This window comes from Centroberyx gerrardi, chromosome 9 (genome assembly GCF_048128805.1).
Source record: "Centroberyx gerrardi isolate f3 chromosome 9, fCenGer3.hap1.cur.20231027, whole genome shotgun sequence".
NCBI classification, from domain to species: Eukaryota; Metazoa; Chordata; class Actinopteri; order Beryciformes; family Berycidae; genus Centroberyx; species Centroberyx gerrardi.
In genome coordinates, this window is record NC_136005.1 from 23,683,310 (window position 1) to 23,701,813 (window position 18,504).

Consider the following 18,504-nt stretch of genomic DNA (forward strand, 5'->3'; position numbering starts at 1 on the left):
AATCCTCTGAAACCTCAATAATGAATAGGATGCTGGTGCTATGGATTAAGTTGATAAAAAAAAAATAGTGCCGTCATGTTATTCATGATTTAAGCTAGATATAAAGAACAGAGCTGTGAATCATGTTTTTATACAGCAAAATAAAACATATTTATTCCTTATTCTATTGTTATGTGATCATGGATTTTGTCAATAAAACAGAATGTTAGATCTTGCCGATTTGGCAGCTGGAAATGACCTAGGATGCCTGTATGTGCTGCCTACAGTCTCCATTTTGTTACAGGCAGTTTATCTAGATGAAACGCAACTAGACTCACTTATTTTCCAAAACAACATATCACAGATCAAATTGCACTTGTAATGTCATCTGTGATGTCATTTTATGTGAAATGAATCCTATTTTTATTTGACAGACGTGTTGAATAGTGCGTGTAGTGTGAGTCATGTCTGACGAACCACAGGTCACTTCGCACCTGTCCTTAGTATGTTTCCCTCACAGGCTACAGAGCTACTGTGGAAATCCCCTTACAGTCATGATAGGCTGCATATTTTGTTTCTGTCTCACTCCACCCTCAGCCCTCTCAGCTTGCCTTATCTACGCATGTATTTGTCTGACTCCTCACATGTGATATCCATACTTTAAAGTGAAGTATGGCTTCTTTGATATTCAAACTCCAAACATATCACCAAGACCAAGTGAAAAACAATGAGGCTCAAAATCCAGTGTTACATAACGTGACACACCTATTTTCAAAATGGAGACAGGACACTCAAAGCCACTGATTTTTAAAAATAGTCTATTGTTTTTGCCAACATCCAAATTATACTCGCCAGTGACGACCGTGTTATTGGGAAATTTCTGTCACAGTTCCTTGAATGCAATACACTGTGCGATTACTGGGATATGACATGGGAAGTCCCTCCCTTCTGAATAAAACAAACCACCCACTTTTTTTTTTCTTACGGAAACCTTGATGTCCTTCCTCTTTCTTGGCAGCAAGAAAATGTTTTTTTCCATTTTGTATTTGGTCTCAACTCTGATCCTTCTCTAGACTGTTGGAACAGCAGACCAGGGGACCAGAGATGGTGGATCCTGCATTGACCTAGTGGTTATTGCCCTTCAACCGGACAACCTGGGCTCAAGCGGGTGTCGGCACGAATCCGTTCCTGCTGAAGTGTCCTTGAGCAAGACACTGAATCCCTACCAGCTCCAGGGACGCTGATCTGCAGCTGAACCTGACCTCTGATCTCTCTGTGGAGGGGGCAAGCGAAAAGAGAATCAGTAATGTATCACACATTTTGCTCCTAGTCTATTTCCTTGCTTTCTTTTTTTTTTTTACATTTAAAGAGCCAGTTAATCATAGTGGTATTATTTATAAACCCCAAAAATGTGCCCATATCCACACAATCACCCTGTCTTTGTTCACAAACGTGATCTTTCATCCACAGTCAATGGGGAAAGTCCAAGATTTGTCTTGTGACAGCATCGAAAGGGTTTTGACTGTGATGCTTTGAGGAGAGACTTGTTCATATATTCACAAATCTCGACTGATCTGTTGAAGATTGTTTACAGATTTCCCCTTTATTACAGATTTCCCCTTTGATAACAGAAAATGAAATGTAACACGAGTTGGGACGGAATCTCTCAATGTCTGATATGAAGCCCGGCCATGAGTGATTATTTCATGCTCAAACACACACAGAGGGCTTCATTTGACTATTGGAATGGATGACATAATCTCCCTGCATCAGTGTTCAGGGGGCCGTCGTATTTGTTCTCTCTCTCTCTCTCTCTCTCTCTCTCTCTCTCTCTCTCTCTCTCTCTCTCTCTCTCCTCTCTCTCTCACACCACATCTTCCTCCCCTATCCTCTAATGGAAAATCACTTTAAAATTCCTACAGGGACTTATAGTGTGTCTGCTACTCAGCAGCAAGTTTATTGTGAGTTTATCTCCTGTGGTATCACTATAATAGTTTTGCTGTGATATTAACAACAACAACAACAACAACAGCAAAAACAGAAACAACAGCAACGACAACAACAGCAAAAACAGAAACAAAACAGCAAAAGCAACAACAACAATAATAGTAATGATAACAACAACAATAATAATAATAATCATAATAATAATAACACATTATAGCAATTACAAAACAGAGTTACAAAGTGTTTTACAAAGTTAGGAGAAAAAAGGAAAAAGACAGCAAGAAAAGAAACAATTGCAGTATAAAAAAAATCAAACAAATAAAATAAAAATAAACAATAATAAAAAAAAACAACGAAAAACAACGACCTTATCAACCAATTTGTATAGTATCTTCTTAAAATATGAAATCACTATGGTTCTTTTTCATGAGGGTCTCTCTGGGCGTCTCTCAACTCTCTCACAGACAGTGTCAGACCAGACACAGACACACAGAGACACAGACACACACGGTTCTGGTCCTCCAATGGGTTAACAGTGTCAGCTTGATTGATGGACTACGCAACCAATCAGCTGCCGTGTTGTAGAGCAGGCTATTACGCTGTTTTCGGGAATAGGGACGTTACTTGTCAGGAAGAGAGAAGACAACTGCGTCTCCGCCTAACCTACTACAACGACAAGAAATTGCTTGGAAATAGCTAACAATTTTATTTGGGACACTGGACATTTTTTCTACTGACGTTTTGGTGACAAACAGTCAGCAAACGATACTTTACATCTTGTTAGAGAGGAGCTACGACTCGGACCAAGAGTCTAATGTACAAAACGAAACGGAAGTAACTTGCCAGCTGTCTGGCTAAGCTTGCTAGGTGAGTACCTAACCCTTTTAAAAATTATCTACTTCTGATACTTTTTATATCCTTTTCTGACAAATGAAACACACCTACTTGCTTGGTTATCATTCTCATTTGTTGTTAAGTGGCAATAGTCAGCTGCTGGTTGCTTGGACGACCTAACTTGGCTAGTAGTAGCAAGCTAATGTCAACTAACGTTAGTCTCCTTGGCATTAGCTGTGAGCCCGGGCCGTCACACAGCCTCCATCCAACTTTCATATCCCAACACAGCAGGGGCTACCAACCTTTTTCGTGTCAGGAACCCCCAAATAGATACACACTGGACCACAAGCTCCTACTAGATAAGATTTTATCCTGAGAAGAATGTTGTTAGGAGTGCCTGTGTACAGAATTATATAGGCCTAACTGTCTATACTGTAGGTGGGGAGATAACAGTGGTGGCAGGATACTGACATATTCTTCATATTGTTGGGACCCACTGGAACTCCCCCAACGACCCTTGGTGGTTCCTGGACCCCACTTTTGGAACAACTGCCCTAACACAAGAGGGCTCCAGAGGGTCCCCAAGTGAAATAGTTCGATTTTATTAATTTACTGGAACTTAGCACAATCAGAGAACAATCAAATAATGACTGTTTTGATCATAGGTTGATCATAGGTTTCACTGCTATCTCCCCCACCTACAGTACAAATTCTGTTCTAAATCATATCTAACAAAAAAAACAAAACAATAACAAACAAAAAAAAATCTCCTCAGATGGGGGTCCCTGGGACAAAATCCAACTAAGCAACATTATGTGGCTTCACACATGTCGATTTAGGGGTCCTTGTGATGAATAAGTACGGGAAGTCCTGGGCCTAACGCACACACACACACACACACACATACACAGAGTTCCTGAATGTCAAGTCAGACCTTGAAACATTGAATAAAGAAAGCTATTGCACACCTGAGAGCGAGTCTCAGTGACAGGTGTGTAGGAGAAGAACGACAGTCCACAAAAATAGAGAAAACAGACAACACCTGCGCACAGTCTGTACTTGCACATCGAAATATAAAATTAATAAGAAATTGAATTCAGTAAGGGAAACATTCAAACATTGAAATATTAAAAACACTGTGATGAGTGGTATTTTACAGCTACTCCTCCTTTGCAACATTGTAATAAGTTGACATAGAGCATTGACAAAGCTTGAGCTGTCCAATCTTGAAACATTAAAAGCACCTGAACCATGCGGTTATGTTTGATCGGCATTTCATTCATGTGAAACTTGACAAGGATCAGGCTAAATATGTGCTGTTTTCAAACCTATTTCATCATTCACTTGTATCAGCACTTAAAATTGTCTGAAATGTTATTTTAACTTTACTTAAATGAACTTGATTTCAATTTTAAGCAGGCTTACCTCTGTCTTAACTGATGGAGGGTTGGTTGTTCATTCAAATGTAGGCGGTGACCGATGCTAGAATGAGTCAAAGGAATTAACGCTGAAAGACTAAATGTTCAGATACTTAATTTAGAATAATGTCAAATTGTATTACTCATCAATTACTTTAATTTAGATAGATGATAGTTATTCAAATTGAGCCTTTATTGTAGGTATTTTAATCCTCTTAATTTTTAGTCTTAGAGGTTTATTTCAGTCGAAAAAGGAAATACCTTTTGCATTTGGTAGTATTGTAGCATTTTATTTCAAGTCACTACTTTGATATATTAAAAGCATTGGAACCATGCAGTTATATTTGATAAGCATTTCAATCATATCACTGATTGGACCTTTTCTTGTAATATTTAGACAACCTCTCATATTGCTGCTTTACCATGCAGCCTATAGTCTGCCCACAGTATTTTTCCCAAAACTAGGCTGTAACATACTGTGACATGTCATAGCAGATTTTGTTCAAATGTAAAGAAAATGACTGGCATCATTTAAATTCTTATCAAATTGTTTTATTACAAATATTTTCTCCAAGTTAAAGCATTTTGGGTCTAACATTTATTTGTGCATAGGCTCCCTTCCCTCCTTATAAATAAGGTAATTAAATTCAGTAGGATTTAAAATTGAGTTGAATTGCCCTACTCAAATGATCTTGTAAAGATGAATGTAATATTTCCAAACAAACAATAACTTGGTGTGCCATGTATTTTTCTGTTGGGCAAATGTGCTATGGAAAAGTTCAGAATCACTTAATTAGAATAAAGATGGTAAGCTTTAAATCAGAGACGGGCAACCATGTGCCGTGGAGGGCCAAGCATCTGCAGGTTTTTGTTCCAACCAAACACTACACCAGGTGATTTCACTGATTAGTTCTTCCCGCTCTGGTTGAAGGTGTGTTTATCAGTGAAATCACTAGGGCTGCCCCCTAATAGTCGACCAAACCGTTAGTCGATGAGAAGAGTCTTAGTCGACCAAGTTTTCATTGGTTAGTTAGTCGCAGGAAAAAAACAAACAAAAAAAACCCCTCAAACTCCATTCGGGAGCTACGTCTTGTCGCTAAAATGTTATTAGACCAGGGTTGCCAACTTTGGGTACCTGGCTAGAGTGAGATTTTGATGCCATCAAATTACAAAGCAAGGAATCTCTGTCTGTCTGTATGTATGTATGTATGTGTGTGTGTGTGTCTGTGTGTGTGTGTGTGTGTGCATATCTCGACAACCGTTCGTCCGATCTACTTCACACTTGGCGAGTGTATTGCTGGGACCCAAGGACGTGCAGTGTCGGATTTGGTGCAATTTGGACACGCGACACGTTCAATATTAATAAACTTTGAATAAACACGTGAACAGTGCTCTGTGCAGCAGCGGGGCTCAAAGCAAGCGACTGATAGCCTACTCCTATTGTGTGTTTTTTTTTTGGTGAACCACAGTGTATTTCACCGGTGTTTCTGACCGCGAATAGCCGCGACTTGGGTGTATTTTTTCCTGTGAACCAGAGTGTATTTCACCGGTGTTTCTGACTGCGAGTAGCTGCGACTTGGGTGTGTTTTTTCAAAAAAAATATATTTAAATAATTAAATTAATATCATAAACGTGCGACGACTAGTTGACTAATGGCTTGAACTAACGACTACTAGTCGACTAGGAAAATCTTTGGTTGGGGGCAGCCCTAGAAAACACCTGGTGTAGTGTTTGGTTGGAACGAAAACCTGTGGATGATTATCAATATGCGTTCTTGTGTGTTCTTGTGTCCTCCATGATGCGTTTTACGTAATATCTAACTGCACAAGCACGGTTCCAAAACAACGACAGGACGGAAGTTGGGTAGAAAACCTGGAAGTTTCCTCTCCAACCTCAAAATATCGAGGATGCATTGGATGGTGACTTGACCGATAAGAACGAATTGAAAGCCCAGTGACAACGGCGCATCACGTCCGAGCAGCGCTGTAGTCTACAGTACAGAGCCGGTTGTAACAGCTGGGAAAATTAACAGCTGTGTGTCAAACTTAATCACACGCGTGACGTGCAGCACACAGCCCATCTCAAACTGCAAGGAAGCTTCTCTGCTTAGTTTGATGAGAAGATCGTTCTCTCAAAGACAACTTGGGAAGAAATCAAGCTAATTAACTGCACCCAAATTGGACATTTTATTTGGGTTGGATTCATAAAATATTCCATAAATATAGTGCCCAACATCTGATTTGGACCAAAGTCATTCTTGTTAATGATTCAGATATGAGGAATCCAAATACATTGTCAAAATTAACCCACAGGTCCCCCCGACAGACAGTAACATCAGTTCTCGATGTCTGACAAGTAGTTAGAAGCTGGGCCTTGGAGTAGTGCGTCTTCATACTATCGAATGTATTCTCAGTGAATATGGTGATGGTTATTTTCCCCTGTACAGATTATTGAGTCATTGAAATTGTAGGCCCTATGTGTTAGGCCTATGTCAACTTATAATACCAGTTTCTAACTACCAGGTGGTGCTATTCCTGTTATTCAGGGAAAAAGTGAGAAGAAGTAAAATAAGTATTCTCAATGTTGATTTAAAGCTTTACCTTTAGATGGTAATGATTTCATAGGCTATAGCCTGGACTTAAGATGAAATGTTAGATAATTTGTCACTTGTCAATGCAACATTTCGTTACAAATTGAGAGGAAAACAGATTATCATTAAGTAGCCTCACTAGTCAGGCATTAAAGGATAACGCTGGTGTTTTTTAATGCATTTCTTATAGTCAACAAATCCTAAGAAAATAACAAAATCAACAATACGTTTGCTCTACTCCCATTACTTTCCGACTTCCCTCGTACCTTTTTAGCATTCAAACCGGAAGTCATTGGCTCCAATTGTAAGCTAAAAACCTTTAAATACAGCTCACAAAGACATAGTTTCAATTTTAAAAATCGCTAACTGTTACCATGAAAAGTCAGGCTATTGTAGTTATTACCAAATCAAATTCAAATGGGAACAAATTCTTCATTACAACGGGGACTATTTTCGGTGCTACGGAACTACTTTCCTGAGATGGAAAACGTGTTTGCAGTCGGCTTATTAAATTGTTTGAGGAAAAAGTCGGCTGGCCCGGTGCATCGTGATGATGAAATATGCTGCCCAGAGCAGCAGCATGGCTCTTTGGTGTGTTTTCCATTGTCATTTTTGGACATTTTATGATGTTGACATTTAATATTTCTTTGTACTATAATTCTTAGCTACATAGACTTATTTCTCTGAGTGGTCTTTATACTGGTTTCTTGTGTTTGTTAAATGGATCACTTAGAAGAATCACAGGTCCACATATATATAAGTTTAACTCATATAATTCACACATTTGTCAAGTAACGTTTTGTCATGCAGGGCTTCATCAGTGTCAGTGGCATAAATTATACTCGTTATACTCTCTGATTGATCACATGACATCTATGGACAAATGCATGAAGTAGCCTAAATGTCAGAGATCAGAAATATCAAAATATGAAAGATAAATATCAAAGATCAGCCAATAGCAGATGGCAATTTCAGTAACATGCTTTTTACCACTAGAGGTTAGGCTTTACACAGAGTTGGGTTTGGGGTTTGGTTACTTTTGAACTAATATATGAGTGCAGACCTGTGATTCTTCTAATTTACATAACTGGTCTACACACCATGTACAGTTCCTTTGCAATTATGTGTAGGACACCAATATCATTTGCTCCTGATGAAAACAAATTGTGTGGTCATCTTCACATGCCAACCCAGTCCTCCATGAAAACAATTTGGTTTGTTCATCTTCAAGCAAAGACAAATGATTCATCCCAACTGTCCTTGATAGTCCTAGTAAGAAAAGAAAAACAATTAGGCTAGATTACATAAGATGCATGGACATCTTAATGGTTTTCAATAAAAAGAAAATTAAAAAACAACTGCATAGCATGTAGCCTTGTGATTCATAGCATTTACCATCAAACCCATTACAAACCATTAAACCTTACAGTGTACGGTTACAGAAACCACTAATAGAGACCATTGCAAAACAATGTAATGTGTTTTTAGGACATTTACTTTTTGAAGACCATTAGAGACCATGGCTTTGAAACCATTGAAACTGATGTAGCCTAATGGTTTGCTTGTTCATCAGGAATGGTCTAACTCATCCAGACCTTTCTGAAGGGAGTAAACCACACTAAATGTTTTGTAAACCAATAGAAAAGTTCAACCATGATGCTGAAAAACCTAAACCAGTCTGTCTACCTGGGTAGCCAACCTCATCTGAGGCCAATTACCTCTTAATTGGTACATTCTGACAGGGAGGTTGCCACTTCCTCAATCCCAGTCTCAACCATAATACAGAATTTGTGCTGGAGCTGAAGCTACTAGCAACCTAAATGGTGGGCCAGTTTAGTAGGAACAGTGACATCTAGTAATCAGAAATGGGTGCTATCACATTATACAATGAAATATAAGATGGACCAATTTCAACTCATTTGGACAGGAGAAAATAACCTCCTGTCCAGGAGAAAATAACCTATATTGCCAGTCAGAATCACACATTTCTAAACAGTTGCATTTGTGGCCACTGTCTAGGTCAGTAACCCAGATAGAAAGTGTGCTTTAAGTGCTTGTACAAGGACACAAGGCGAGCTCATGATTTTCATTGCCTGGTTCTAAGTAGGCGAACTCAAATGAAAGTTGCAAGGAACTGAAGTTGCATTAAATTGTTCAATGTAAAGCCAGCTTTACAGAACCTAACCCACCTAATGGCTAAGTGTACTGAGGTGGAGGAAGAGATGCAATGCATGACATGGCTTTGATCTTGTGTACTTAAGTCCATTGGTAGGACTATGTGGACATGTAGGCCCCACAGCATGCATATTCATGAAGTTGGTCTAGACTGTGTGGCTAGTGACAAGTGAAAATTAGAATTACAACTAGTCACAAACAAATAACTTCTAGCAATTAATGGCTGATTACTTTAAAGATTGGGCTTTTTACTATTAGAATGAATTAATGAAATTTTATTTCGTGTCATGCCAAATGAATGGCCCATCCCACATGAGATTACATGACACAGTGTTTTGCCAAAAAAAAAAGGCCATATATTGACTGGTGAGTAATAAAAAAGTTGATATCTAAAAAGTATAGGACAAAAGGATTAAATTAAAAAGCTGCTTTCTGATTAGTAAAAATGAAATTAGTTAGCCTACTATTTACTATAGTACAGTAGAGGCTGGTGACTTGAAATTTGAGGAGGGTGGTGTATTCATGATATGGGAATGGACCATGTGGGCTGTGTTTTACACAGAAATGGTGTAAAACACATTATTTGAATCTAAAATATATTAAAGAGATTGTAAAACATTGCACTTCTTTTATGTTGCTATCTTAATGGTGGGGAGGAAACAGTCTCAGGGGAATGATGCAGTGAAAGACAGTCTCAGTCTCAGTTTGTGAAGAGAAGGGATGACTGCAGAGGTTGAAATGGGAAATAAATAGGACATGACATCTTAGGAGCACAGCACTAGAACATGGATGGATATTGTTTTAAGAGCTCAATCTCAGGAAAAAAAGTTACACAAAAGAGATAAGATTTAGTACATGCAAGGAATAAAATTACTCTGATGTACAATAAGTGTGATGTTTGATTGTTTGACTGCATGGATGCAAGTGATGAGAGAAAGTTTCATTTATATTTATATAATCTAGGCCTATAGCCTGTCTTATTTTTTGCTGTGGGCTCTTTCCTGGTTAAATGGGCTTGTTATGATGTTCAAATAAATATACTGAATAAATAGGCTATACATTGATAAACTGATTAAAGGCTTAGCCTACTTCCTAACATTACATATTTCTGGAAATGTTATACTTCATCCTTACTTACAGTAATTGTTTAGTAGCTTATCAGTTTCTGTGTACCTTGAATTCAAAGCTTTATGCTTCTGTAAATTTCCGATCATTAGGTATCCTTATACTGTATTGATAACCTCTCAAGAGTAAAAGTATTCATTCTACATTGCTTTTTTGTATTAGGAGCATTCAATTGTTAATACATTAACCTGTAAAGGTTATGTTAAAGTTTAAAGTCCATTTATGCTGCCTCTGATTACCTCCACTTACAGTTGCCAGGCTTGGAAGTTTGAAAGTGCATCATTCTCAGCAGCTTACTGTTGCAAAACCTTTTTCTTGAGAATAACTAGCAGGCTAACTGCCGGGTTCAGAGTAAAAACAAGTATATTTCCTTTGAAGTGTAGTTGAGCAAATGTAGAAAGTTTCCATTTAAAGAAAACTTTAAATGGAAACCCAAGTTAAGTGCAAGTACCTCAGAGTAAAAGGACTAAGCCTGGACTTGATGGTGGCAGCGGTAGAGAAAAGGATGATCAAGATTGACAAACGGCTGGCCATCATCATGTCTCCCTCCCTTTCTGTGACACTATGCATATTAGTTATTTTTTATTTTATTGGAATTAATTCAAAATAAGGCTATTTGAGTTGAAGATAATTGTAATAGCTCCATCTTGTTCATCATTTTCTAAATCTACAAATTCCTCCTACAAAAATGTAATAAGCTATTGCAACAATGCAATTAAAATTTAAAATGAGAAAAAAAAATTGTAGATCTACATGCTGACACTGGGAATGACCGTATTGAGGAACAGATGGTCATCAATTTCAGGAGAATCCTTTATTGACTGTGACCAGGAGCTAAACTACTTGGTCGGTCTGTCGGCCTGTCGATCCCAGCTTGGTAAGCTTGGTTGGTAAAGCATATGCTAGGTTTGCCATGCTACAGACCTGAGTTCAAATCCCGTGAGTCAATTTAGCAAACGCCAAATTGGTCACAGTTGGAAGCAAACCAGGAGGGGCATTTTTATGGCGTACGTGCTGCTTGAGCAACTTCTGTTTAAATGAATGGGTGGCCATTTCCGTTCACCTTCCAGATCTACTATAAAACCTCCATGATGCAAAGTGCTGGGACAACGTTGCAACGTGATCACTGGGAAGTGCAGTGCAAAACACACCAACAATGACTTCTGTCGCTAAAATAAAAAAAAAGTTTAAAAAAATAATCTCACGGATTATCATGTTAAATCACTCTCTAAATAGCAGGCTTTTTGCGGTTTTGTTTAGTAAATAACAATATCCATTTTTCTAATTTACCTTGTGCCTCTCCGTTTTACCTACACTATAGTTGGGGCTCAAACTAGCACGGAGGGGTTGTTTGACTGTCAGCTCAATTTAGTGTCAATTCAAATTCTGGCCAGTGAAAACAATTTTTCACTAGTCTGGGCGTAGAGGTCACCCTCCAAGTCTTGCAGGAATAGACACCGTGCCACAGGGAAAGGTGTCCCTGGTAGTTAAAAACAATGTTATTTTTGTTTCATATTTCATGTAAATTTTACCAATCTCCTAGACAAAACTGTCAGATGTAGCCACTTATTTAAAATTACCTACCATTTAGCTTTAGAGCTGCTACAAGTTCTCATATCTCACTTTTGATATTACTAGCTGCCTTCGATCACTCAATATTAGGGCAGCATGATTATGTCAAAAATAATACTCATGATTATATTTTTTCTTTGCGACAGGACGCAATGGGGTTTTATAGGAAATGTGGTCTTAATTTTGCAAAACACTAGCACTATCAATACCACTGGCGTGATATAGAGGCTACCAATCATTTCGACCATGGTCTCATTTGTTTACAGTAATACGTGTAGTAGTAGTAGTAGTACGTGTACGTGTACGTACGTAGTAGTACTAGTAGTAATAGTACGTGTAGCACCTTTAAGAGACATTGTGAATGAACTACCTGGTTAAATGAACACAAAAAAAAATTTGTTTGACGGTTAAAATTTTGCTCATGGTATAATGCTATCTTCATTTCTTGTTCTTCACTTTACCTTTTATGTTTGAGGGGGAAGTGGGGAAAGAGAGGGAGATTGAGAAACTGTCCGACTGACTGACTCACCGCAGAAGCTATACTGATGCTGACTCATTGAAAGTCTCTTCTCAAGAAAATTATCAGTAATAAATGAGAAATGACACATGCCTGAGATACATGCTAGTCCTGAGCTACTCTGTTTAGTCAAGGTTATTGCTGAGAATTTCACGAGTCATCAAAAAACATTTTCAAAGCTGGAGGAACCAGGCTTTGTTAGCTCGGCTGTTCATTTGACTGTTATCAGTTAAGGTTTAGCAAGTGAAACAAGTTGACAGGAGCAGTAAAGGAAGTGCTTGAGATAGAGCATCTCATTTTCTTGCAGTCCAGTTGCTTAATGAAATTTAATCACCAACTTAGGCAAGGCAAGGCAGCTTTATTTGTATAGCACATTTCATACACTGAGGCAATTCAAAGTGCTTTACAGAGTAATAAAAAATACAGTAAAGATTTACAATTAAAAAGTGCAAAAGTACAGACAAGAGATACAAAAGATAAAGACTTAAAAAGTAAGTTAGTGCAGTTCAAATCAAGTGAAATAGAAAGATAAAAGAACACAATAAAAATTTCCCACTTTTAGATGCACATTGTGAGTGAACCATATGTTTTTCTTTAATTTTCTTATCCCCTGTCCTTCCTGATTCTACTGTTGATCTGATATTTATGTCAGATCTCACTGCCTAAGGCAGACGAGAATCATAGATTCTCCTCTTGGTCCACAGATGGATGAGAATCATACAGGGTAAAGATAAAGCTCTGTCATCTAGCTCTTGAGTTCCTAGATAAACACACACACACACACACACACACACACACACACACGTTGACCAATGTGTTGTGTTTTTGATTCTTGTTTTATTGAATGTATTTTTTATTGTTGAACTGTTATGACTATTGATAGTCATTATATGATGGAGTGCTAACCCAGCACACACACACTCACACACGCACAGACACACATGCACACACACACACACACACACAGATGCACACACACACACACACACACACACTCTGTACCTTCATGCTTTGGCAACACTGTTTGTAAACTTTCTTGCCAATAAAGCAAATTGAATTGATAAAGCTCTGCCATCTAGCTCTTTTGAGTTCCTAGATAAAGCTCTGTCATCTAGCTCTTGAGTTCCTAGATAAAGCCATGCCATCTAGCTCTTGAGTTCCTAGATAAAGCCATGCCATCTAGCTCTTTTGAGTTCCTAGATAAAGCTCTGTCATCTAGCTCTTGAGTTCCTAGATAAAGCCATGCCATCTAGCTCTTGAGTTCCTAGATAAAGCCATGCCATCTAGCTCTTTTGAGTTCCTAGATAAAGCTCTGTCATCTAGCTCTTTTGAGTTCCTAGATAAAGCTCTGTTATCTAGCTCTTTTGAGTTCCTAGATAAAGCTCTGTCATCTAGCTCTTGAGTTCCTAGATAAGCTCTGTCATCTAGCTTTTTTGAGTTCCTAGATACTCTGTCCCCCCCACATATAGTGTTCACTCATGCGCAAGTAAGCATTACCCGGACAAGACGAATGAAAATTTGTACTTGCCCGTGTCAGCTCTGTTGGGATCCTGAAACAGTTAAAATGAAGGCTATTTAAAAGCTAAGCTGAAAAGATAAGTTTTTAGCCATTACAGGGTAGAGTAGGCAGTGTAAAATAGGAAAGTTTTAAGCTTTGACTTAAAAGTGGTCAGAGTGGTCAGAACTTTTCGTCCAATTAATTAAAAAATAAACAAAAACAAAAAAACGCAGTATTCGAATACTGATTTGGAGGTTGATTACCATGGCAACGGTAGAAGCTTCGAAGCATTCGGGTCAGCCCTACACTGTTGTCACCCTGGAGCTGGCACTCTTTCTGTGGAGGAGCCTTTCGCTGGTGGAGAGTAGGGCAGGAAGTTGTTTGGTGCCTCAGGCAGTGTAGAAAATTGTCTGTCAGCTGTCTGAAGTCCACGTCCATTTAGGTGGGGACCCTTTCCTTTGAAGAGATCATCACATTCCCAAAACAGGTTGAAGTTATCAGTGAAATGTATCCCTTGAGACTCACAGGCATTAGAGAGCCACGTATTCAGTGCAAGTAGGCGGCTGAATTTATTTATCTTTCTGTCAATAGTTGGAAGAGGCCCACTGATAAATGATTGCATTTCTAGCTCATCAAGTCTGTTAAAAAGTTTAGAGAAATCTTGTTTAAGCACTTCTGATTCCCCTTTGCTGGTGTCAACGGCTCCCACATGTACAATAACTTGTTTGATTCCTGGGTGGCTAGACAGTACCTGGGAGAAAAGTTCAGTTATATCACTGACCATGGCACTTGGATAGCTGCATGCGATGATCCTTTCATTGTTCACAGCGCTGATAGCACCGTCTCCCACAAGGAGTATATCTTTCTCCTTCACCTCTGGCCCAGATTCTTTGTCTCCGTGGGCCTTGTGCTCCTTCTGTTTGCCGGTGTTAATTCCATGTTTCCCCCTGTGAACAAAATCATAATTTCTTCCCAGTTTCCCATTCATAAAAGTGCTTTCCAGCTCGTTCTCACTTAGTTCAGACAGTGGTTGATATCTATTTTTGAGCCGTATAACTGGCGATGTTGTATTTCCCCTTGTAACGTTATCATTCGTTTTTCTCATTCTGTGGTAGCGTTTTGGCTTAGCACCAAGTGTATGCCAGGTGGCAGTGGAATCAGTCTGTTTGGGTCCTGCTTTAGCAAGTTTCGGGAAAGACACTGTATCATCTAGGTTTAGCATATTAGCGGTAGAATCCTGGTTAGCACTGCTTTGATTAGTGGTAGCATTCTGGTTGCCCCAGACTTAGCTGTCTTACCACAGGTTGCTATGTGTCTCATGTAGTCCTTTCTCAGTTTCCAGTGTAAAAATCTTCACCTGGAGCACGGCGATTTGCTGTAGATATTTCCCACAGCTTTGGTATAATGAGTCCGTCGTGGGTTTTGATGGATTCGAGACGCTGGGACCATGAAGCATCGTAGAAATCCACGGCCACAACAGGCTAATAATGTTAGTATTGCTAGCAGGCTAGCAGGTCACACCAGTAGTTCAGCTTGTAGTATTCTCCGAAAGTTTAAAAGTAGTAGATCGCTACCTGTGGCGACTTTAGCCGTCAGTAGGTCAGATGATCCATCTCAGTAGTTGTCATTAAGCCAGAAATTAGCAGTCGATGTGAGGAAAAAAAAGGGGAAATAGAGCAGAAATTCGAAGAAAAGCAGGAGCAAAGCAGCAAGCGTCTGATCACTTAATGGGAGATTAACAGGAGAAATGATGAACAAGGAGGCACAGTGGAAAAAGAAGGGAGAAATGGCGGAGTTGGCAGATATGTAATTCATAAGAAAGAAATCTAGCCTACTAAAAACTGGCTATAACCTAGACTCAGGGTGCTGTGAACAGAACAGGGGGAAGTAGCCTGCTTCATGTGCTAGTTTTCGATCTCTCTGCTACAGTCTTTGAGGCTGTGATTCTGGATGCTAATTGCTTTTCAAGTGAGTCCTCCAAGACACCAAAAACTTTCATTGATGTGATTTAGACCAGTATTTAGACGCATGTGACCATTATTAGACCAGTATTTAGACGCATGTGACCATTTCATGTCACATGCGTTACCTGTCACTTGCGCTTGGAGCTGTTTCCTCACTGTGTTGTGAACAGCCATTCATTCTTTTGGGATCGGCTGCCCATGCTCTTTGCCCCAGAACAGTTCTTGGGAACTTACCATCACATTTGACATTTTCATCACCTAAATCTTAAAGTTGTAATTAAAAAACATTAGAAGTGCTTTATGTTGTTTTTAAGAACATTTACAAAGTACTGGTGTTTTAGTCTCTAAAAGTGCAAATGAAATACTTAGAAATACTTTTTTGCAGCATGTTTTTCTATCAACCTCTTTTTACTTCTTTCATTCACCTCTACTATTTGTTTATCTATCTATCTATCTATCTATCTATCTAACTATCTGCATATTCTGGTATAAATAAAAATGAAAAGCTTTGCTGGGAAGAATGGTGAAATTCTGAAAAGTTGTATTTAGTGAAGACAAGTAGTTTTGAGCAATGGAGAGACACAACAACCCTGCTGTATGAACAGACTCAGAGGACAGGGACACTCCTAGTCAAACCAATTGCCCCTTGCAAAGTCTATCAACAGACTGGAGGAGCAGACCCACCGCTGTTGTAATAAGAAAAAGGAAAAAATTGGCCTCACCAATGTTAAATTAGTAATCAAAATAATTTAGAACCTTCCCGTAGCAAAAAAAGCTTACAAAACTCTCTCTCTCTTTTGTGGCTCTGTGTGTGTGACAGGCAGTAACAACACCAGCAGACTGATAAACTGAAACTCAAATAAACCCGTCAATGTACTGCTTAGTATCGTTTGTCAGCAATTTCCAAGTTAAAGCAGATTGAGCTGGCTCATCTTAAAAAGCACTGACAGTTACCGCAAACACACACTTGATGCCCATGAAAAGAGCCGGCAGCACCATGCTGGTAAAGAGGCTATCTGACAACCCCCAGTGCAAATAGTGAAAGTAAACTAGAGGCACATAGACCTCTGACCTCCTGGCCCTACCAGGCAAGTGCGAAAAATCCTTAACGTTCAGCGCTGGCCCCCATTTGCTACACTGGAACTGGTCTGTGGCCGACAGTCAAGGACTGAGTTTATACATTGGTTGACGTTGGTTTAGAGCCGCTGCTGGAAGGGGATACACTGGCTATTGCTGCTAATGAATGCTAATGGCCTATTCAGAATGCACTGTCTTTCATCTCAATTCAGTTGTGCCAGTGTAAGTGATGGGGTGATGGAGGACAATAGCTTGGTTTCCAGTGCAAGGCCAAACAGGGCTACATAGGCATTACTCGTCATTTATGTCACTTGATTACCCTCACCAAAAAGCTTCTGTGATTCTCATTGTGATTCACAGCCAACAAAAACCTATTCCTCAGATTGTCTACACTACGACGGCATATATGTGTTACTTTATTCTATCGCGAAAAGTATTTGTAATTCATGAATCACAGTATAGGTTATTTGCTTAGTAACTACCACTTCCACAGGGGCACATACTCTGTAATAGTCATAAATAACGTAATCCGCATGGGATTGAAATCACTGAATCACTCTGGTAAAAACATTACAACATTACCTCCTCTAGTAATACTAATGCCGTCCAGACATATTGTGGAATCTGACAGGAATGATACACCCCTCTGTATGGGAGTAATAAAGTAATGCATATAAGCTATGCCATCCGTCCGGACAGGGCTACATGTTCATTCTGGACGGGATAAAAATTCCTGTGGTCCTGAGGTAGAAATGACCAATCACCAGACCTCCCCTGGGAACACTAATGCCATCTGAATAGGGGAAAATCCAGGGACGTCTGGTCACCCTAAACTAGCTAGTATAGCAAGACTGTAGCTAGCTCTTTGTCACTGGAAAACCCTTTAGAGTTTTTAGTGCTCTCCATTTGACAAATACTGAGCTGATACTGATCTGGTGCCGTGAGCGCTCATGCACAAGTTTCTTTTCTGTGCGCTCTTTCTTAGTTGTAGGTGGAAGATCAGTAGATGTAGAGTCTGACAGTCCTGGGTTAGACATCATTACCAAATATCTTTTTAGATTTAGCCGTTAGCCATCTCTAATCCAGCTCCACTCTCTGCCAGTATAGGCTCCCCAGGAGGCGTCGCTGTTGCACTTCGCCCCCACCACAATGTTTACAAAACATGCACAGAATGGGGAATTTCAATGTCGACATCGATCAGAGATTGTATCTTTAACTTAATAAGCTCATATTGAAACTCTCCCACCCAATGTCAGGGGACAATTCGGCCAGCAGCTGTTCTGGCTCTCTTCATATGAGTATACTGGGCTTTGTGTGATATTTTTTAAGTAGTCAATAATATGGTGTACCTCCAGCAAGCTTTTGTGTTGATGTCATCAGCACAGTAGAGGTGTATTAAGAGTATGACATCATTTCACTGGAGTGATGTGGTTTCAGTGAAGTCATCACTCTGTGTGTGTGTGTGTGTGTGTGTGTGCGTGTATGTTTGAGGGTAGTACGCAGTAATGGTATGAGTCATCAGGCAGATGTGAACAGCATCACTGTTGCTGCTTATTGAGCTCACCACAGGATCAATGCGTTTTTCTCCTTACTGTAACACACACATGCACACACACACACACACACACACACACACACATCTTTGATTGCTCATGTTCACTACCCAGTACCCATCCACTTCCTCAGAGTTCTTAAAGTCTCAATCATGATCCAAAGGTGGGCCATGGGAAGATTATAATGGGTCCCTTGGCTTGAACTTATATATTGCGTATTGTTTGGTTAGGGTTAGGGTTAGGGTTTAGGCTTTC

The 18,504-nt window shown here is 39.4% G+C and overlaps 1 protein-coding gene across 1 annotated transcript in view; it reads left to right on the forward strand.

Moving 5' to 3' along the window:
* Window positions 1-2,546: 2,546 nt before the first annotated feature.
* Window positions 2,547-18,504, forward strand: part of LOC139911816 (tyrosine-protein kinase JAK1) — a 53,819-nt gene continuing 37,861 nt past the window's right edge. The window contains exon 1 of the mRNA XM_078285842.1: window positions 2,547-2,793. The gene's annotated coding sequence lies outside the window, so the exon portion shown is untranslated. The remainder of the gene's footprint in view (window positions 2,794-18,504) is intronic.